General features: G+C 44.9%; 1 protein-coding gene across 1 annotated transcript in view; it reads right to left on the bottom strand.

Moving 5' to 3' along the window:
* The window catches only part of LOC147731320 (bestrophin-1-like), a 240,912-nt gene extending 218,854 nt beyond the window's left edge, over window positions 1–22,058 (bottom strand). Inside the window, exon 1 of the mRNA XM_086958723.1 lies at window positions 22,020–22,058. The gene's annotated coding sequence lies outside the window, so the exon portion shown is untranslated. The remainder of the gene's footprint in view (window positions 1–22,019) is intronic.
* Between the last annotated feature and the right edge of the window lie 785 nt (window positions 22,059–22,843).

Here is a 22,843-nt window from a genome sequence, read left to right as displayed (position 1 = left end):
ATCTACCTCACTCGTCTACCTCACCCCAATCTACCCCAATCTACCCCACTCCAATCTACCCCAATCCACTTCACTCTATCCCCACTCCATTCTACGTCAATCTACCCCTCTCCACTCTACCGCTACCTACCCCATTCCACTCTACCCAATCTACTCCACTCCAATCTACCCCTCGCCACGCCATGCCACGCCACACCACTAACTTTTAGCCATCGTGAACAGCAACCGCAAAGGTGTACAACATGGCTGAAACATCTTGCCAAAGCCAATAGCTCTTGCATAGGGGAGGCCTATTGACTTTGCCAATGCTTGTTTTTGTTTCCAGCTTCCTTGGACCAGCCAGCGCTTTAAACGTGGACTCAACTGGTGGCAGTGTGGCAGTGGCGCTTGGCCCGTAGCTCAAAGGTCAGAGCGAGCCTTCCGGGCGGTAGCTACTCAAATGTTCCAAAACAGATTCTGTAATAAGAACCATAATCCCCCTGTTTTTTTTTCAAAAGTGCAAAAGGCACCACAGCCTTGTGGAGAAAAAAAGAAAAAACATGTTTAAAAAGTGCAAAATGCTCCCAGCCCTAGACCTGGACCTGCAAAATTACCACCGACTCTGACCAAATGAAACTGCACATTGGGCCCTTCGAGCAGCAAGGACACATCTCTTAATATCCCCGTGCCTCTAGAAAGTAGATATCACTGTATGTAATGTAACTGGTGCTCGTGTAAAATGCTCCAATATCTTTGGGTCGAAGTCACGCTTTGTATAAACTGTAGGATAGATACCCTTTTAGTGGCTTATTTTTACAAAGTAAAACCAACCAGAGAACCTGGATAAATCGCAGCTTCCCCACTCATCGTAGGCAAATATTTTATTTCACCCAAATTCCTAAAGTACTTTCAAATATGTGAGTTCAGAATACCAGTTGTACATAACAATCTTTTGTGTTTGATTTAATAGCCAATTATGTGCCTCTAAAGTGCAGTGCTATACCGTAATATATGAATGTCAGAGCTTCCACTTGTTAAAAATATACACTTTTGTAGAGACTTTATCATTATTTACCTGATGATTGTTGGATGGTTTACATAGCAAACATTTTCAAGGCTTGGCTCATGGGTGGGCTTTAGGAGCCAAGCCAGACCCTTGGCTCGGCTCTCCCTGATAATATGTTGTCTAGCCCACCTCTGTCCATAGGCGCTTCCCAGCTGTTGTTACATTTCCCTGCAGGCTTAAGATACTTTAAATTCATCTCCAGGCTCAAGGGGCATTTTATCCCATCGAAATGATGGGAGCCTGCGGCCAAGGCAGGAAGGAAAAGGTTAGCTTGATTGCTAAGATTTGAAAGATGTTTTCCGTTTTTTTTTCTTTTGTCTTTATTCTATGTTGTGATGGATCCCTAGGAAGATATAGAGGAAAGATCACTTATTCAACAGCAGATTGCCCCATTCATTGGCCATTTTTCTGGGGTAATGAAACATGTTTTAGTATAAGACAGTTGGCTTGACCATACTATAAGACTCCATTACCTCCTTAGGAATAAGACTATTTCTTTGGCGCCTCCTGCTTGGCTGCAATTCGGGCCTTTTCTCTGTGGCGGTCTGCTGTCTTGTAATGCTCCTCTCATGGGGCCGAGTCTCTGGTATCGGGAAGTGCTGAACCCTCCCTGTGGGTGCTTCTTTGTTGTGGTGCTTTCTTATTTTGCCATTTGCCTTAAAATCAGTCTGTGCGCTTGCTCATTCTTGTTACCTTGCTCCAGACTTTGCCTTGCCCTGAGTTCAAATCGACTTCCTATTTTAGTAGCCAGTGAGCTTGGTCTCCTGTTCGAGTTGTGCATCCACTGGAAGGTCATCCTTTACTATGCTTTAAAAGCTAAGACAATCTAATAAATAATGAAACCTGTGTTTTAGAATGCACCATTTTTCCCAGAATTTTCTTGGGTGAGAAACCCCTCGAGCCCCGCTTGTAGTGGTCAGGGTTGCTTGCTGAGTTTGCTCGTTATGCATCGCACGGGGGAATCTGAAAACATTTGCTTGAGCTGCTTTGGATTCTCAGTCCGGCCCTGTCTTAGATTAGTTCCTCACCTGGGAATGTGGCCCTAGTCCCCAAAGCTGGCAGCGTGTCCCTCTGTTGGTCTCTGGAGCACTGCTCATTGAGGGCCGCTTTTGCAGATGCCAAAAAACTTGCGTCTCCTATGGTCCTCCTGTCCTCGGTGATCAGGTCATAGTTCAGAGACTGGCCAAATATTGATTGTGTGGTTTCCTCTTTGTTGCTGTCATCTGGGTCTTGTAGCTATCAAACAAGTTGGGTTCTCAGGCCGGCCATGGTCTTTATTCAATTGCCTCACTCAGCCGCTCACATTTTGAATGTATCTCAGGTGGTATGACGGGGTCTGGATGACAGAGGATATGGTTCTTGCAATACGTGAATGAACTGGTTTGATTTTAACATAGATGTGGCTGAATCCATCAGTTATTGCACATTGTCAAGTGTAGAGGCAAGTTCTTTGTTGAATGATGGCCTTGACAAATCCTTTCTGAAACTAAGCTTTTTTTGGCACAGCAAATAGCAACTTGAAGTCCCTGCTATTTTATGTCAGGCAGGGGGGGGGAGGGGGCTGCATAGTCACTTTCAATCCCCTTCAACATCTATAAATGTCCCTATCACAAGACTCCAGTGTTTTGAGAAGCATTTGTTGAGTTCCACTTGCTCGATTTGGGCCTGTGCTGGCTGAGAAAGACCATGATATTTAGAGCTTGGGGCAAGCTATAGTAATAGGAAATTGTGAGAAATGGGCTGTGTCCCATTTAATCCTGCTGGATTTTTCACTTATTTGACTACCTGCCTTATAGACTTCAGCTGTGAATGAGTCTCACTATCTGAGTATCACTCAGTGTAAGCTCCATTATAATGGAATGGGAATGCTAACTGCCAATGTCCCACCTTTTAAGTTAAGGCCCACTTCTGTGCAGCTAGGGTAAGAAGCTCTGGGCTGGTTGCACGTGAACACATCCACATGCTTTGTATGCACATGTGTACTGGCTGAGCAGGTGAGACTATTGTCTAACTCAGCCTAGGACTTATGCACAGATAGACTGCCAGGTGAGAGTACCTTCAGGGATTGGTGATGACCTAGGCAGCCCATATATTGTGAGTGAGCGTTAATAGCTTGAGTATGTACATCAGTAGTGAATATTGAAAAGTATGCGTGCTTACTTGCATTATAAGTTATGGGTAAAATCTGCACTAAACTACTGTTTTGCCAGAGTTAGGTCTAGAGACTTGGTTGACACACCGATATTCTGGTAAATAAATTGACTGCATGTACATCTCACATACGTTTCCACATGTGTGCACTCCTTATGGCACTTCCAGATTGACCATTTTTCTCTAACTCAATTAATCAGGTCGTACTTGTAGAGCATGACTTGTCACCCAAGAGGGTATCTAGGTGTTTTCTTCATGTTTCAGTCGAATAGCCAGATCTTGAGCCCCTTTCTGAAGTAAGTCAACGAGGGTGGGGAGATGGAGGGGGAGGGCGTTCCAGACTTTGGCGGCAAGATGGGGGAAGGAGCGTTCTCCAGTGCTGCAGCGGCATATGTTAGGGATCTGTGTGAGGGTGAGGTGTGCATAGTGGAAGTTACTGGGGAGTCGGCGAAGGTGCAGGCAGTGGTTCATGTAAGCGGGTCCATGGTCGTGGAGGACTGTGTAGGTATGGGTCAGGAGCTTGAAATGGCATCTGTCCTGGACCGGGAGCCAGTGGAGGTTCTTTAGGTTCTGGGTGATATGGGTTCTGTTGGGCAGGTTGAGGATCAGTCTGGCAACTGCGTTCTGGATCATCTGGAGTCTATAGTCCAGTCGGTTGGTGATGAGGGCCTGCCTCACTGTCTTCCTGGTGACGGTGGGGAGCCACTTGAATATTTTGTGGAGCATGAGTAGTGTGAAGCAGGCTGAGGAGACAGCGTTGACCTGACGTTTCATGGAGCGTTTGCTGTCGAGGATGATGCCAAGGTTGCAGGCATGTTCTTTCAGCGTTCGGTGGGTCCGAGTTCCGACGGCCACCAAGAGTCAGTCCAGAGGGCGAAGATCAGAACTTCTGTTTTGTCTGTGTTGAGCTTCAGGCAGTTGTCCTTCATCCAGGCTGAGACTTTCTTCACTCAGTTGTGGAAGTTGGTCTTTGTTGAGGTGGGGTCAGTTGAGAGTGAGAGGATGAGCTGAGTGTCATTGGCATAGGAGATGATGTTGTGCGATCTAACAATGTCTGTGAGTGGTGTCATGTAGATGTGGAAGAGCATTGGGATGAGGGATGAGCCTTGGGGGACGCCACAGATGGTGTGCTTGGCTTGCGATGTGATGGGAGGGAGGTGGACTCTCTAGGTGTGTCCCATGAGGAAAGATGCCATCCATCTGAGAGCAATTGTCTGTGATTCCAATCTGGCATAGTCGATCGATGAGTGTGTGATGGGAGACAGTGTTGAAAGCTGCGGAGAGGTCCATGAGGATAAGGGCGGCTGATTCTCCTCTATCAAGTAGGGTGCGGGTGCCATCTGTTGAAGCGATCAGAGTTGTCTCAGTAATGTGGTTGTTCTAAAGTCTGATTGAGAGGGGTCTAGTAGGTTGTTTCGCTCCAGGTGCTCTGTGAGTTGGACGTTGTTGGCTTTCTCTAGGACTTTGGCAGGGAACTGGAGCAGTGAGATGGGATAGTAGTTCTGGAACTCGCAGGGGTCTGCAGAGGGTTTCTTGAAGAGGGGTCTGACCTGGACATGTTTCCAGGCATTGGGGAAGGAGGCTGTGGTTATTGAGGCATTGAGGATGGTGTTGAGTTGGCTGATCTTGTCTCTGAGGGTGAAAGGTCGATGGAAGCAGGGGTCGGTAGGTGCTCCTGAGTGGATGGAGTTCATAAGAGTGATAGTATATGGTGTGTTGTTGGTCGTCCCATGTGGTGAGCGGGTGGTCGGCGATGGTGGTTGAAGGATTGCTGAAGAGGTTAGAGGGGTAGGGATCGAAGTTTCTGTTTATGGTTGCATGCTTGTTGTAGAAGTGGTGGGCGAGGTTATTGAGTTTTTGGTGGCTGACAGGTGGGTGAAATCTCTGATGATGGTGAAGAGGTCCTTGGTATTTTTTACAATTTTCCATGTACTTTTACACCTCATTCTTTATCCACTTCTAAGGTCCGTATTACGCAATTCTTATCTTCTTTAAGAGCGAATCTCGCTCGCTCGCATTCACACACCCATTTCCCATCGCAGTCCCACGTGACCGGACCATCTTACTATAAGAATCCTCCCCATTGGTTCCTAAAGCATCCGATCACTTCCTGGTCCGGAACGCCGTAAGAACTCCGCATCACTTCTACAAGTAAGTTTGAGCTCTCATTTTCTCTCTTCTTTCATCCTTCAGTTTCTCCATACTATTTTTCGAGTCCTTTTCATACCGCCAGTTTAATTCTTTTCTCCTTTCATGCACCATACCCCACAACTTTCGTTTTTGAGAGCACTGATTTCTTATCACCAAACTTTACTCGTTGAGTTAAGTCAACTCCGCTACTGTTGTATATTTGTCTATTTAACAGAGAGTGTTTGTTTAATTCATGACTATATAAATAAATACATGGTACGTTGCTGTATGTTAAGGTCCTTATGTTTCCATTTTCAGGCCCCTGACGAAGGGTTACCCCGCTTAACCCGAAATGCATTGGGCATTGGGCATGAAGTAATGCTTATGAATTTCAATGATCACGATGAATCTGAAAAATAATGGATAATGATACCAACTTGATATGAATAAAGTAATTGGATGATCATAACCCGCTGTCTGAAATATGTGAAGAAACCCCACAGTTTCATGTTGAAAGAGCGCACCCTTTGTGATTTCTCCATCACACTTTCTTTTATTTATTTGCCACCTGGCACTCAGCCATATCCACAAGGGATTATATACACCTGATAGGGTCAACTGGACCACTATCAAAACCATCGCTAAGCAAACTTAGTAAAAGTAAGACATATAAACATACAACCAGTAACCACTGGTAATCACTATACTTAGCATCAGCCTGTAACATAAACTACATTATGCACTGTATCACATTTGGCATGAATTACATTCTGCGCCAACCTCACCAGCATAAACACATTATGCAATCATCTCATAAGTCTAAACGCATTACACCCTAACCTCCTAAGCATAACTCACGTTAGGAAATAATCTCAGTGGAACATAATCTCACTAGCATAAACCATGATATGCAAATAACCTCATAATCATCAAAACCACATTTAGAGGTATAAAACACAGTTGAATATCACATTTTCTAATATTGCATAAATCACTGACCCCCTGGCCAACTGGCCTTCTCAAAGGGGCTCAAACTCCCTGTGTACAGAATGTCAGGGCTGCTGCCTAGCAGCTGAATCCAAAGTGCGCCACTGCTCAAACCTAAACATAGCAGCTGCCCACTACTTGCTGGGCAGCTGTGAATCTCAAAATGAGGCCTGGCACCACTGTGCCGCTTCTCTCCCTCCCAGGGACTCCTAAAGCAATCTGCGCCAAACGTGGCGGCTGCCCTCTATCAGGCGGGGCAGCGGGGGAAATGGCATGAGCCCTGCTCTGGGGCTCACGAACAATAAAAGTTGCCCAATTGGTGCAGCTGCCCTCTGCGAGCGGTGCAGCTGGGAGGTATACGGCTATAGGGCCTGGGAACCTCTGTGCCCTCACGTTGGACCCACACCGGCTCTGCAACCAGAAGATGCCCCTCTCGTTGGAGCGCACTGGCTCTTGAAGCACAACATGCCCCCTCGTAGGAGTGGGGGCAAAATGCGGTCATGACCCCCACCCAGCCCTCACTCACCGGGCTTACTGGTGCGCTCCGGGTCTCCTCTGGTCTCCTTCAATTGGGCCCGCCATAAAATAAAAGTATAAGCCGGGTGAGCACCCGCATCTCCGGCATATTGGGGAATCCCTTGATGGGGATTCCCTCATAAAGGGGCCGCAGCTCGACGCTGCGCAGCCCCCGGGCTCATCCTTTTCTTTGAGGAAAGTCTAGGATAAAGCGATCACAGGGAGCAGAGGACAGCAAAAAGGTCCTGGGTCCTGGAGAAGAACAAGTCCCAGCAAAATGTCCTCAAAGATGAAAAGGGCCATGCAGGGCCCAGGGAAGCAAGCTCTCATGGTAGCCCCCCTGAGCCCCAGCAGCAGCATGCCCTGGCAGGAACAGCACTCCAGAACTGAACACTTTCCTGGGGTCACATCCCCTATATTTATATTACAAAATCCCTTTGTGTCAGAGTGCAGGGCATGGGGGAACCAGATGCAACTCGGTCAGGGGGGATTTGGAGCACTTTGTTTTGCCCAGCTCCTCTCCCCTTTGTCGGGTGGGGGCTCAGTGATCAGACACAACACAGGGGGCGGAGCCAGCATTGTGGAGGGAAGGCAAAGCCTATTCAGCTCCCAGGTGCAACTCCTCCTTCCCATCTGCATGCAGATCTCTCTACTCATCACTGGGCTGACTCGCCCTGTCTCCTGGAGCCACCCACACCTCTCAGCTCCTGTCACTCACAAGCCAGTCATGCAATTCACATCAGGCAGGCAGACACATAGCACACAGAAATTCCGACTTCTAAAAGTGACATTTCTCCACCAGTCACCATAAATCTGCGCACACCATTGCGCAGCATTTATTCTCACGAGTTCATACATACTAAACACGCCCCTGCACTCCTCTCATACCAGGAATTACCACTGACACACACTGCTCTGGGAATCCGCAATGCATTCCTAGGGGAGGGCAGGCCAACCTTACAAATGTAACACAGAGAGCGCAAGCACTTTACACTGGACCACAGTGCTAAAGTGCCCAGAGGCCTAAAACTACCAACACTATACAGGGAAAAGGCTGGGAGAAATGCAAAAGGTTTCGGGGTGAATCTCCCAAAAGTGCCAGGTCCAACACTCTGCGGTCAATGTCCGCTCGCTTGGGAAACACCGACAGGACATAGCTGACTTGATAGAGGACAAAAATGTAGATATATTATTTATGACAGAAACTTGGATGGACAGTTCGTCCGATCCAGACATAGTGATTGCAGTTCCTAAAGGCTTTTCTATCCATAGACTGGATAGACAGCGCAAGAAAGGCAGTGGGATTGCTGTCATTGTACGTGACGCATTTACTGTCAGAACTAACATGATCTCGCTGCCTTCCTGTGAAGCCCTACAATTCTCCATCAAGTTGACTCCCTCTTACAATTTCAAAGGGATCCTCTTGTATCGTCCACCGGGGTCAAGGACCGGATTCATTTCTGATCTTAGGTCCATCCTGGAATCGTCAGCCCTTGATAGCTCCCTATCTGTCCTCGGCGACTTCAACTTTCATTTTGACAAAACAATGGATAAAGACACCGCTGCTTTTTTGGCGGATATGACAACCTTTGGTCTCCCACTGCTGGTCAAATCACCCACACACGACGGGGGCCATATACTGGATGGCATTTTCACTAATTTAGTGGATTTACACGTTTCCCAAATCCTTCCCCTCACCTGGTCAGACCACCATGTTATCCTGGCTTCAGTGACCACCCATGATACTGGTGCCTCTACACTACCCTCTAATCCTCGTCAGTCCTTCCTGGCGTGGAGCGACATTGATTGTTCCAGCCTGGAAATACTCTTGACCAATTCCAACCCCTCTCTATCAGCCGACCCTAATACTGCCCCTACTCAATTTTATGAGTGGGTGGGCTCTGCGGCCACCTCTCTGGCCCCGGTTAAACAACGGTCTCGCAACAGATCTGCCCCGTCGGCCCCCTGGTATTCGGAGGTCCTAAGAATACAGAAACAACAGTACAGGAACAAAGAGAGGCACTGGCGAAAAGACTACTCTGTAGAGGCCAAAATTAAGTATAAAGAAACGGTGGCTAAATACAAAACTATGATTAGTGAGGCTAAGAAAAAGTTCTTTAGTGATAGAATCGAACTGGCCAAAAATTCCAACAAGGCATTGTACGAAACCACCAAGCAGCCAGCAGGTTACTCCCCTAACCTGACTCCACCTCTCTCCCAATCTCTCTGCGACGCCCTAGCCAGCTTCTTTTTTAGTAAGGTCAACGACATTTATTCTGCCTTTGCAATAACACCAAAATCCCATGTAATTCGATGACCGCCGCCCCTACTGGTCCCATTCTTTCTCAGTTTGCAGATATTTCCAGTTCCCAGATCGCGGACATCATATCCACCATTAGATCGGGCTCCGCACTCGATCCATGTCCTCTTAAAGTATTATTACCTGTTATCGAAGTGGTCCTTCCTGCCATCACTTCAATTTGCAATGCCATGTTCAGTACAGGCATTTACCCAGCCATTTGAAAAAAGACTCTCATCAAACCACTTTTAAAGAAGCCACATCATGACATGGAAGAACTAAAGAGCTACCGTCCTATCGCTAGCCTACCAGTTCTGGCAAAAATAGCTGAAAAAGCACTGAATCTACAACTCTCGGCCTTCATAGAGGAACATTATCTACTTGACGAATCCCAATTTGGCTTCCGCCAATTCCATGGGACGGAGACGGCTTTGATTAAAGCCGCAGATGATATTAGATCCATCCGTGACACCGGGGGCTCAGCAGTTTTAATACTGCTTGATTTATCGGCGGCTTTCGACACGGTCGATCATGCTATTTTGATTGACTGTGTCGAGAACATGGGTGTCCAAAATATTGCCAAGAAACTTCTGGCCTCCTTTCTGGCCGACAGGAATCAGGTGGTCAAAATGGGATCCTTCCGTTCTTCCACCCTGTCTCTGCCATGTGGAGTACCTCAAGGCTCATCCCTAAATCCGACACTTTTTAACATCTATGTGTCGGACCTAGCCAATATCATTCGTGCACATGGGATGAACCTTACCTCCTATGCAGACGACACTCAGTTGGTCCTTGCCATTAAGAACAATGGCCATAAAATAGCTGATGATCTCAAACTAGGCATGGTGGCAATTGGGAGCTGGATGGCTTCCAATTGCCTAAAATTAAATTCCGACAAGACGGAAGTAGTCATCTTCAGACAGCTGACCCCGGAATGGTCCTCCCGCTGGTGGCCTTCGTCATTAGGCCCTCCCCCAGAGCCTGTTAGCAAGGTGAGGAATTTGGGAGTCATTTCCGATGACCGCCTCACTTTTTATCCACATGCCAACCAGATTACCTCCTCTGCCTTCCACAAATTGAGACTCATCAAAAAATCCTTCCTTTCCATCCCGATACAGCTGGCAAAACCCTGGTAACTTCCCTCGTATTGTCCACCCTGGATTACTGTAATGCATTGTTCCTAAATGCACAAGAAGGAGTCCTAAACAAAATGCAAATTATACAAAACTCAGCCGCCAGGCTCCTGGGAAGAATCCCCAAATATCAATCCGCTTCGGACACCATCAGAGATTTACACTGGTTACCGATTAGAAACAGGATAAAATTTAAAACTCTCTGCATTGTGTACAAGGCCTTGCATAACCTGGGACCAGGTTTTCTTATTCGAAATCTGACCCCTTACTGTCCCCCTAGAACACTACGTTCCTCCAGTCTAAATGACCTTGTGGTGCCTCGTACCAAAACTGTTTCATGGGGAGACAGAAGATTCCTAGTGTCAGCCCCAAAGCTATGGAATACACTGCCTCATTTGATTAAAACAAGTCCTTCACTCTGGTCCTTTCGCAAACAACTCAAGACCTGGCTTTTCAATCATTAAACTCATTTCCCCCTCTCTGGTTAAATACTACAGATATCTTAGCGCCGAGACGCCCATGGGCCATTGTTAGCGCTCTAGAAATATTATTAATAAATAAATAAATAAATAAGGATGCAGGCAGGAAAGACAGGTATTCTATCTTGGGAGCCCTGGGGTGCTGTGTGGGAGGAGTGACAGGTGCCCAGACAGGAGACAGGTTCTGTGCAAAGAGGGAGAGTAGTAAAAACGAGGCTCCCCAATAGTTGCAAAATTTAGAGGTGAGAAGGCTTGAAGAAATCCCTCTTGGTTGCACATCACAAGGAGCAAAACACAACTTTCACAGTGAATCACTACAGGTATTAATGAATGCCATTGTAAGATGGTACCCTCCTCAGTGGTTTTAATGGTATTACATTAGTTTATCATGGCATATTTCTGCTTTTATTAATGTGGTGTGTGAACTGTAAGGAGTGTATAACCATAGATATTTATATCTGTCATTATGTATATGTTTGCAAACTAACACCTTGGCTGCTTGAGAGATTTTCCTCCTGTGCTGGGCCATAATGTTAATGGGTGTGTTCATGACGAGCTCAGCTCGTCATGAGCACAGCTCAACCGTGCCTCATGATGAGCTGAGCTCGTCATGAGCATCGAAGGGGCTAATGATCTGTATAGAGTAGGGTTTGCATAATAAAGTACTTTTCCTTTATAAGAAAAAAGACTTCAATGGACAGTGATTTATTGGGTGCTATCTGTTGTGTGCTTGCGGAATGGGATACTAGCCTACACTACCACCCATGAGTAGTCCATGGATTACTCTGCCTTGCTACCCTGCGAGAGTCAAATGCTACAACAGGGGGCTTCATTCCCAGCAGATAAAAGATTGTGGACTTTTTACTTGTGAATGGCCCACATCCTTCCCTTCTAATAACCCATTTTCTTACATGAATGATTAAATGAAAGTGAGAAGAGAGCATTACACAGTTCCCTGAAACTGAAGTCGTTTTCATAGCATTTTATGTGTTGGGCTTGGACAGAGTTCTGTAGGCACTCTGGATAAAAGTAACTAATACATAAATCAGTGTTTGGTGAGAACAGAAAGTTGAACCTAAAGCTTGCCTTGTGCAAGCGGCCCTTTCTGCTTACAATCCAAGAATTACCCAACGATCCCCCGGTACCTGCGGAGTGACCGCAACAACACTCTTCAGACTCAGCTTCGCCTGATGAACATGCCGGGTGCTCTTGGAGCTGCCGGAGGACACCCGATGTCCCTTGTGCATCTCGACATGCCCTGATGCGGAGGAGTACGGGAGACGGCAAGCACGTTTACCGGGGCCAGCCAGGAGAGAATCTAACACGAAGCAAACCTCTCCTGGGGGACCCAGAGAAGCAAGTGGCACCCAACGGCATACTAAGTGCAATCAGCGCGAAGCGGCAGACGCGACGCCTGCCATTTCCCTCCGACGCAGCACAGCATGGGGAGAAGCGCAGACTACCCAGGAGAGTCCTTTTAAGGCTGCCTCGTGGCTGATGTAGCTGCAGCAATGCCTGAAACCTGCCAGAGAAATGTTTTTAAACTCCAACATTAGACCCTGACGAGATTGAGGAATCCGGCGGTGCCTGACCTTAAAATGGCACCTGCGGCGGACACACTTCGTCGTGGTAATTCTGGTCTCGTAGCTCTTCCACACTAGCAACGACACACTTCCCCTTTCCCTAAACCATCATTGTACCACTGACCCTAAATTGACGGCTGAATAGGCTTTAAGGAGGAATCTCAGACTGAGGCAATCCAAGAGACACCTGATGAAGCTACGCAAATACCCTAGGGGCCCCTGAGAATACAAAGGGAAAAGATTAAAATGGAGACTGGCCAAATGGAACCCCTGGTACAGAATCTCTTGCCTGACCCCAAGATGGACGCCACAGTGCTCCTTTTCATCGATGAGCTACTACTCTTGGTCAAAATATGGACCTCGAGCAGACCTCGAGCATATCCCCCATCCGGCTCTTTAGATTCTACAGTGTAGATCAAAATGGCGCCCAACACATATTAATTTACTTACCTTCACATACTACCATCAACATTGGCTGCATAGGGGCAGCAGTCTCCCAGGCTACTGAACCAATGACCCAACTAGCATTTCCCCTTCTACAGTGAGGGTCTTTCTCTACCAGCCCGACTGTCCCTAAAATGGCCTCCGTACGTGTGCCCTTTTCCAAAGCACTCCTTCTTCCCTTGTTGGGGATGGATCCAGCATTTATGCCATGGAGTCTCTGAGAGCCCTCTGCGAAAGTCCACAGTACAAGGGATTCACACATAGTGGAGTACTGGGAAAGATACCCATCCGCTGGGAGGGGTCTCCTACCCAGCCGGACACTGTGTTTCCGCTGGGTTTCCTACTCCCTCCCCCACCTCTTCCCTCCTTCATTCTTCCGAGTGTGCCCTTGGCCAAAGCACACCTCTCCCCTTGTTGGGGAGGGATCCAGCATTAATGCCCTGGAGTCTCAGAGACCCGGCTGAGAGATTCCACCGCAACAAGAGAATCACACATAACGGAGGACAGGGAAGGATCCCTTTACCACTGGGAGCCGTCACCTACCCAGTCGGACGTCAGACACTGTTACTTCCTCGTCTCCATGCTGTGTCTCCTACCCCTCCCCCACCTCTTCCCTCCTTCATTCTTTGTCTACCTCCCCATTCCTTTCCTTTCCTCTCTCTCCCCTGAATTTCTCTCCCCCTGCCTGCTTTGTTTATCCTTATGCCTATGCTATGCTTTTGTAACTCAAGTAATCTCAAGTAACTACGCACCAGAAACTGATGTAACTGTGTAACTATGTTCTGAAACAATGTTCTTCCTCATGTAAAGTGCTCTGATACCTCCGGGTCTAGCCAGTTCTATATAAAACTTTTCAAATTAAATAAGGGGGTCTCAAAACATGCTGCCTAAAACCTAGACAGTCCATTTCAGCAACCACTCATTGAACAGAGACCCATATCTCATATAGAAATTGGACTTCTGTAAAGATCAACACATCACAAGAAACTAGGACATCACCAAATTTAAGATGACGAACTGCAATACAGGATAAACTCACAAAAAAAACACTCCATTCACATGCTCAGTATACAAATCAACATCTCCTCCAGATCAGGATTGCCTCATTACACACACAGTTTGCGACAAATGCAAAATCTAGTTTTAGGATCATCCATTCGACCAATAAGGGCCACCATCACCTTTACCTCAAGGAAGATTAAGAACTTTTATCTCACCCTCCCTTGGACACCAACATGCTGGGTGTTATAAATACCAGGGGGCAATCCCATATACCTAAGAGCCGGAGGAAATATTGATAATATCAATGGGAAATGTGTTCCTTTGGATTAATTTGGGACCTTTAGTGATTAAGGGGAGTCAAGTTGCAAGCCAGGGCAAGCCCCACAATTAGAGTAAAACAACAGCCAAATTATCATATATTTAGGTTAATACAGAATTACAAACTGACATAAATCAAACAATGGTACTCTTGGTTTAAACGCAGTGCTTGTGAAAAAGTGATAAGGTGCACATATACAAAATGCAACTGTCACAAATGCAATCTTAAACTCCAAGACATCCACTAATGTATAGAGATATTATGTCCATTATTTGATTGTTGCCAAGCAAAATGACCATTAATGTTTCAGCCCTCAAAATGATTTATCACAGGTCTTCAGCAGGACAAGCTAACATAGCAATTTAGGAAGAACTATGATACCGCCCTTAAGTCCACTGATAAAGGAAGTGGCTGTAATATTATGTGTAAATGACTGTAGCCCTGGTGGAAAGATCCCCTCTACAAGTGCATGTCAACTTTTCTGACCTCTTAATCATATTAATCAAAGCACAATTTCATTAACCATAAAATCCTGCAATGATGAATGCTTCACGCTTTGATATTACACCTGGTGATGGACAAAAGGGAAATGAAAGGTGCCAAGGCTCATAAAATTCAAATCAATCAATTGATGAAAGATTGGGTTATTGTGCGAAAACACGCTAAACAAAGAGAATACCTTAGTGCAATAAGTGCATGAATGGTTCTAACGGAAAAATAAAAATAATTCGTCAGAAAGCTGTTAACCCAAGGGATTTGACAAAAGGAAAGTGATGACCAATCTTACCCGCTGCATGTCTCGGCTGATTGCAGAGAACAGCTCTGGTACGAGTACTGGTAGCCATCTTCAAACATGGAAAAAAGCCCCAGGGAGGCAGCAGTAATCTTCATCGAAAAAGCAATGGAGGACCTTTTTACAAGCTAATTTTAAGAAAAAAAGTGGAGCCATCTCTAGGAAATGGTTATTGGAAAAAAGGGGGGAAATACCCAAAACCATTGCCTAAAAAAGACACAAATTTACATGGTTCGAAACCCTTTGTTCGCTAAAATTAACAAAGAAAAAGAATAACTTGAAATCTTATGTATCTAAATTTCTTTCTCATATTGGCACCTTTAAAACAGTTTGAATGTGGAGGAAGTGAATGATGGACACAAGACTTGTGTTCCATTGATAAAGGCACAAAAAAGGAAATCTTTTTACGAACAATCTGAATGTGGCACAGGTGCAAACTCTGCACAAGGGGTCATAGACTTAATATACTGCACTAAAGAAGCAACATACATACATTGAAAATAGGGGGGGGGACAAATCACCTTGAGACTTGATGTGAAGAGTAAATAAAACGAATGGGAACCAGTACACAAAATATTCGTTCAACATGGTTTAACAAGTATTGATTGAGAATAAAGTCTTACGAAATAAAGGGAAAGTCAATGATTGGCACAGTTCAGGTTATTTAGGTGTTCGATAATTTGACCAGTTCATCCCATTCACATGTTCCATTTAGTCCAAAGTCACTAGATTTGACATGCTCTATCTATTTGCATGGATGTAGAGCTTATGTAGTTGGGAAAGTTCTGCTTCGTGGGTTAGAAGATTCACCTTCAGTGATCTGCCATCTTATGTCATTCATTGTGTGGCCCAAGCTCATATAGTGGTTGCCCAATGGTGCTCCTATGGTGCCACACTTGATATGACTGTGATGTTGTAAGATCCCGCTCTTTGCTTTCTGTGTGGTCTGAGCAACACATATTTTGTTGCAGGGTCACCATACAGCATACATTACGTCACTCGTATTACAACTGCTGAAACGTTTCAAAGTATATCTGACATCATTATGTTGGAACTTTTTTTTCTCCAAATATTTGCATGTCATGCAGGACTAACATTTGTAGAGCCCCTTAAGTATTGGAAAAGGCCATTGTGACAGTCTAGTAGGTAGTGTAATATTAGGAAATGTGTCCCTTACAACCATATCACATATTTTGGCACCTCTTAAAAGAGCACATTGGTTTGTCATTGTGATTGATGGTGTTTGTGCAATGTATTTTTAATCACATTGTTTGCTGTACAAAATGTTCTTAAAAAGATGGGCCATTGTTCACTTTCTTGTCTAGGCACCAAAAGGTGTTCTCTAAGGGTAAATTGGGCCAGTTTTCAGGCTTGCTTCAGTAATCGTATTGGGGGCCCTCTCTCAAGCAGTCTCTCTATCATAGAGCCAGATTCATGAAATAAATCCGAGTTCATAGTGCAATTCTGGCGTAATCCCAGAAATTTACCCGAAGGGAGCTTGCCTCTTAGATTTCTAGGGTGATGGCTGGTATACATTAACAAAGAACTCCTTTCCATTGGTTTATGGAAAAGTGTGGTAAAAAGCTTGTCAACCCAGGCTCTGACTGTGAGGTCTAAGAAAGAAAGTATGCATGTACAGTAGGTTATGCTGAACTGGATAGCATCGGCTTGGAGATTGACCCACTCTAAACAAGATCATCATTATTGTGAACCCATAAATTAATGTTGTACAGGAAAGGACTGGGTCTTCAAAAAAACTGTATCTCATAGTTATCCATTAACAGATTAGCTAGATCCCATACTAATCCAACGCCCATGGCTACAATTTCTTTTCTTGAAATAAAAAGTATTTTGGAATCTGAATTACAAGTCATAGCATAGTTTCTAGCAGTTGTGAGTTGGTGTCAAAGAAAAGACGCTTGAGGTGTTGGATAAAATCCATGCTACCCCTAATGAAATCCGGAGATATGGAAACAAATGGTTTTAAGAATAAGTCAACATATTAACAGAGAGGTTCTCAAACAGAACCACAACCTTACACTACTAGTCTATCTGGAGGATTCTCCAAGTCTTCATGGATCTTGGGTAAAGTCTAGATCATAGGTGCGTCTTAGGGTGATTTTTATTTTAAAAATCCAACTCATTCTTTCACAAAAACCCTTGTCTAGCTTAATTGTAGTATTATTCTTAATGAGTGTCTGAATGTCTTTGATTGGATCTCCTCTTACTCTGGTATAGTGTTCCTCATTGGACAGTACTATGTAGTATGCAGATGGAGAGAGTGAAATATGTTGCATCTTAGTATTGTTAAGGGTGGGGAGGGGATCTGTGTAAGCATGCTTGTATGTGCTCATGTGTACGCACATTACTCTTGTTTCCTAAAGCCTGCTTTGCTTTGTACTGTTCGCTTTGTAAATTGTGTACTGATTTTGTACTGGCTGCTTTATCTTGCTTCTTTCCCACAGTACAACACAACTATCAATATGCCTTTCTTGACATCACACCCATATGTTTGTAATGCAGCACGGGTTTGGCAAATAGTTAGTTATTGCCAAACCCACAATATGCCACTCAACCATCCTATCAGTTTACAGTATCAAACACACTCAACTCACCTCCAATATGCCATAATCAGGTTATCGTTAGGCATTCAATTGTACATTAAACTCTACAGTACCAATTGCAAGAGAGCCAGGAGTCGATAACTTCCTCCAAATAATAGAAATACTTGGACTGACCCAGATGGTGGACTCTCCCACACACCGAGCTGGTCATACACTGGATGGGGTCCGCTCTAACTTCACCCTCCTATCGGTAGACCCACCCACCCCAAAAATATGGTCTGACCACAACCTAGTCCCTCTCACACTCAGTATTCCTTTGACAAAGCGCCTTGATAAACAAGCAAAAGTGCACCATTCCAGACGATATTGGGCACAACTAGCCCGACATCCTAAGTTGGCCATCACCGCGCAGGCGCAGATACCTACTCTCACGGGGAACACTGCTGCAGACTCACGTCACTCACTCACGTCTCCTACACAATTGGCTGACTGAAATTAGTAACAAACTTGCCCCGCAAGATAAACCCAACACAAACAGAAAGACAGAAGCCAAGAGAGCCCCTTGGTTCACACCAACGCTCAAAATAGCACATAACCAATGTAAACAACAAGAGCTAAAATGGAGATAAATTTATGATGCCAAAGAGAAGCAAGCATTCAAAATAAGCAGAATGCTTTACCACAAACAGATTAAGTTAGCCAAAAAAGATTACTACTTGAGCAAAATATAGAAGGCCAAACTAGACCAAAAAAATTTATTTTCGGTTGTAAAGTCTTTTACAAATCCCAAAGCTCTACAAAAAGAACTTCCCCCGTCACAAAGGCTATGCGACCAAATCTCATGCTTCTTTGAAGAAAAGATCATGAACATTCAAAAGACTTTATCACAGACACTATCCCTACGACACATGTCAATTCAGAACACAAATGCTACACCACCAAATATTCTGTCCGCTCATTCGAACCTGTTTCAATGGACCAAACTTGTGAAGCTACCATAACATGCAAATCTGGATCTCCCTTACATACCTTCCCCCTTCAATCCTTCTCCAAATTATTGACACAGTCAACCCAATTATAAACCAGATTGTCAACTCCTCTTTAAGTTCAGGGACAGTGCCAGAAGATTGGAAATTAGCAATAGTGAAACCGCTGAAAAAGAAACATTGATCCATCGGTCCTCTCCAATCTACGTCCCATATCATTCCTTCCCCTACTAGGAAAAATTACAGAAAAATGTATGTATAAAGTGCTAACAAAATTAATTGAGGCCGCACATATCCTCCACCCCCAAAAATCTGGCTTCCGCCCTAAGCATTCCACCGAGTCTGCACTTTTGGAAATCACAGACTCCCTTAAAATGATTGCTGACAGAGGTAGGAAGGCAGTGCTGATCTTACTCGACCTGTCGGCCGCATTTGATACCATATCACACAGCATCCTCCTCTCTAGGCTCAAATCATGCGGTATCTCACACACTGCCTTGGAATGGCTAAAGTCCTTTCTTTCCACATGCAGGCAAGCTGTGTCCCTCTGGACCTTCTTATCGGTGGAACGCACCATCACAACAGGAGTACCACAGGGCTCTTCGTTAAGCCCTCTGTTGTTTAATGTCTACATGACTCCACTTATCGCACTGATAGCATCATTTGGGATCGAAGTCACGTCCTATGCAGACGATACCCAAATGATCCTATCGCTAGATCATAACTCGAAGGAGGACAAACTCACCTTTAAAAGATGCTTCACCAAGGTCCTCAGGTGAATGAAGGATAACCACCTCAAGTGCAACACCAAAAAAACTGAGATACTACCCATAGGTAAATAAATCTCTTTCTCCCCAAATGAGTGGTGGCCAGAGGTTACGCCATCCCCACCTGATATGGTTACGGTGGCAAGAAACCTAGGAATGCAGATTGACTCTGCTCTCAGTTTTCAACCACATGCACTGAAGGTTGCAGGAACGTGTTTCAGCCTCAAAAAATTCTTTAAAATATTCTTCGACCTGCTCCCACTCGCAGCAAGGAAATCAGTAGCAGTCGCCTTGATACTGGCGCGTGTAGGCTACTGCAACGGTCTCTTGGCAGGAGCCAACAAACAAACATTAAAAAGACTCTAAGTAGTCCAACACGCAGCAGCGCGGCTGGTCTTAAAACTTCCTTGAAGATCCTCTGCTTTCACAGCCCTAAAAACCCTTCACTGGCTCCCACAAAACAAGAGACTACTTTTCAAGATTCTCCTTATCTCCTTCAGAGCCTCTCAATCTGGGGCCACACTACCTTGCATCAAGATTCACCCCCTACAAAACAACCAGAACCCTCAGGTCATCATCAGCCAACCCACTCAAACCTCCCAGTTTCAGATGCTAAACTAGGGGAGAAAAAACATGAACATCATTAGGCTCCAGGGCCTGGAATCTACTGCCACCGCATCTGAGTACGTATAAAACTGAAACACAATATATGAAAGAACTAAAGACCTGGATCTTCGGAGCCCCGGATTAATTTAGCCTCTCTCTCATCTAAGAACTTCTGAGCAGCCGCTCAACTCCACACCAGCGCCAGGAAGCTCCTTTCGGAGTGGCAGTTTGTGATTTACAAATGCCAATTTTCATTTCATTTTCATTTCATTTCAAATCACCTTAACATTGACTCCTAAAATTTGATTTTCCAAAATAAAAAATACAAACATAACATTGACACCCTCGTGTGCACAACAGGGCATTAATGTCATACAGTTGGCAATGTATGCCAACTAAATATTAATGGCTATATTAACATACCCCAAATACATACTACCCTTTACTCACACAACTCCAAAAATGATGACAGTCTACAAAACAATCTGCACTGCTCGGCAATGAGTAACTAACCCTGCACACAACGAAAGCTGCAAAGTCCTTATGCACACTTAGTCATACACATATCACACAACAAAGATATTTATCTAGATCAAACTCATCTTATCTTACTTACATAGTAACCAAATGAACCAGTAGTAAAATGGGTTTTAACAAATCTCTACTAACCACTCATAACCACATTCAACCCAACACATTTACATAACCAATCAGTGGAATCAAAGGATGTTTAGTTCATGAAGGTTATATAAATGGCAGATGTCGTTATTCAAATGTGAATAACATATGTAGCATAGCATAACAAAGCATACCATATCCACAGGGGAGATTCTGCGCGGTTCTCTCAAATCAAACTTCCTGTCCAGAAAGTGGAGCATGCACCCATCTACGGAATGCAATGGTCTCGATGGACAGCCCATCAAAGCAATTGCAGACCATAGTAAATGCATGAAAGCTATTGGCCAAAGTAGGCTGACCCAAAGCCCATTCTCTCTTTGTAAACCTTACTGTACGTTTTGGAAGAATTGAAGGCATATGATCATGCAAAAAGTGCTTAATTTGAGACAGTGGTTGCCGGTGGGGGCCACCAGCACTTATTTTTGGAGACTGGTACTTATTTTTCCTGATCCTAAATTTCCTGGGAGCAAGAGAGAGGAAAAATACACGTTCATGAGGAAGAGAAAATGGAAAAAAAAGTCATAATGGGACAAAGAGCTAAACCCAAAAAATGAGGTAAAGAAGCAGAGAGTATCTGATACTGGTTTTAAGAGGCCTAAGGTGAATTCAAGACCACACAGCCTTGGTATACAGTGCACTCCACTGAGCTTCAGGGGCTGGCACTTATTCTTTTATAAATTAAGCATTCAAGCAGCTACAGCTGTCTATAGCTAGACTTAATGAGACGCATTACAGTAGCAGCCAGCTTATGACAATGACACATTAGGAAATACACAGGTAGAAACAAAAGAACAGTAACAAGTGGGTAAAGATGCAACCAGCCAACCAACTACAGACTCACAAACAAAATATGATAAAATACACGTTTGTAGGCACAGAGCCTGGCACGTGTGAACATACACATCTGTGGACACAGGCCTGCTGGGAAACATCCTTTACAACGCACTACCATTACGACGCAACTTTTACAACGCAAGTCATTACAACGAATTGCGCTGGAAGGCGCTTTAGGATAGGGAATAGTTTAATTACTATCCAACACCTTCCCTACTATCCACGGGGACTGGAGTTGGAATAGTAAATTAAACTATTCACTATCCAGCGCCCCCCAACGCAAGTCGTTGTAACGACTTGCGTTGTAAAAGTTGCGTCGTAATGGCATGCGTTGTAAAAGCATGCGTTGAAACGTCATACAACCATGCTGGCATATGGAAAATCCACACCTACCGACAGAGACAAGGAGGCCCATAAGCAAATAAACATCTATACAACCCACATACAAACTGCTGAATAAGGAAACACACATGTAGTAATTAATACGGACACTAACAGAAGAAATACACACCCATACACAGCCTTCGTCCCATAAACTGCTACATGAACAAACATAAAATAACACCGACACACTAAGACATAAGAAACACACACCTATTAACAAAAATACACTGACAAGTAAGTATCTTCCCTTTTCGAGGCAGACTCCCTTCCAGCAAACACATAATCAGCAGCTCAGTGGCACGCGCGCACGCTCACACACCTGCAGGTCATTGGCCAGCCCTTTGCATCGATGGTGAAGTCCTGTCAGCATCCTAGGACCCAGAGAACTCCAACTGCCCTGAAAGCATACTCTTTACCAAACATGGGTCGCTGAGTCAGCCCGACCGTGAGGCTCCCAGGCAGTATAAATATATACACAGCCCCGTCCCGGCTCATCCCTCTGCTTATAAACAGCGCGGCGCGAGGAGCTCTGGCAGGCCCGGGAAAACCGAGGCGCTAGAAGGTGTGGAGAGAAGATGGCGCCAGATCTCTCGTTGTGCTCACAAGAGAAAGGAGCAGATTTACAATGTTGCTGTGCCGTGAATTTAAGAGAGTGCCTCTCAGGCATGTTTACAAAAGACGGTTTACTGGTGCACGCACATTTGCACCATAGTGCCTGCTGTCTAGCACAGGTGTTGTACTGGAAGGAGAACCTTCCAGTACCAAATCCTGTACTCAAAGAATGTTTTTATATTTCCCAGATTGGATGTGTGCTGTACGGTGCAGCACACATACAATGTTTGAAATATGAGAAATGAAAAAGGGGTGACATTACTAAAAAAAATAGCACGACGCACCACAGTGCTGTGTTGTGCTAAGGGGAGAGGGCAGTCCCCTGTTTACTAAGATATGATACTGCTGCTCTCTTCCCCTGCACTGGAGCACAAACAGGTGACCTATAGCGGGCTGCACACAGCTCTGGACCATAGTGCTAAGGTGTATAGTGATATATTGCATGGGATTTATATTAGAGGGTTAGCCATCCAGTATAAAATACTAATCCTAGACAAACTTTTAAACTTTTCACACATTGCATGTGTGCTG

Source organism: Lissotriton vulgaris, chromosome 2_1 (genome assembly GCF_964263255.1).
Source record: "Lissotriton vulgaris chromosome 2_1, aLisVul1.2, whole genome shotgun sequence".
NCBI lineage: Eukaryota > Metazoa > Chordata > Amphibia > Caudata > Salamandridae > Lissotriton > Lissotriton vulgaris.
The sequence above is the reverse complement of the archived record's forward strand: the minus strand, read 5'-3'. Positions and strand labels throughout refer to the sequence as shown.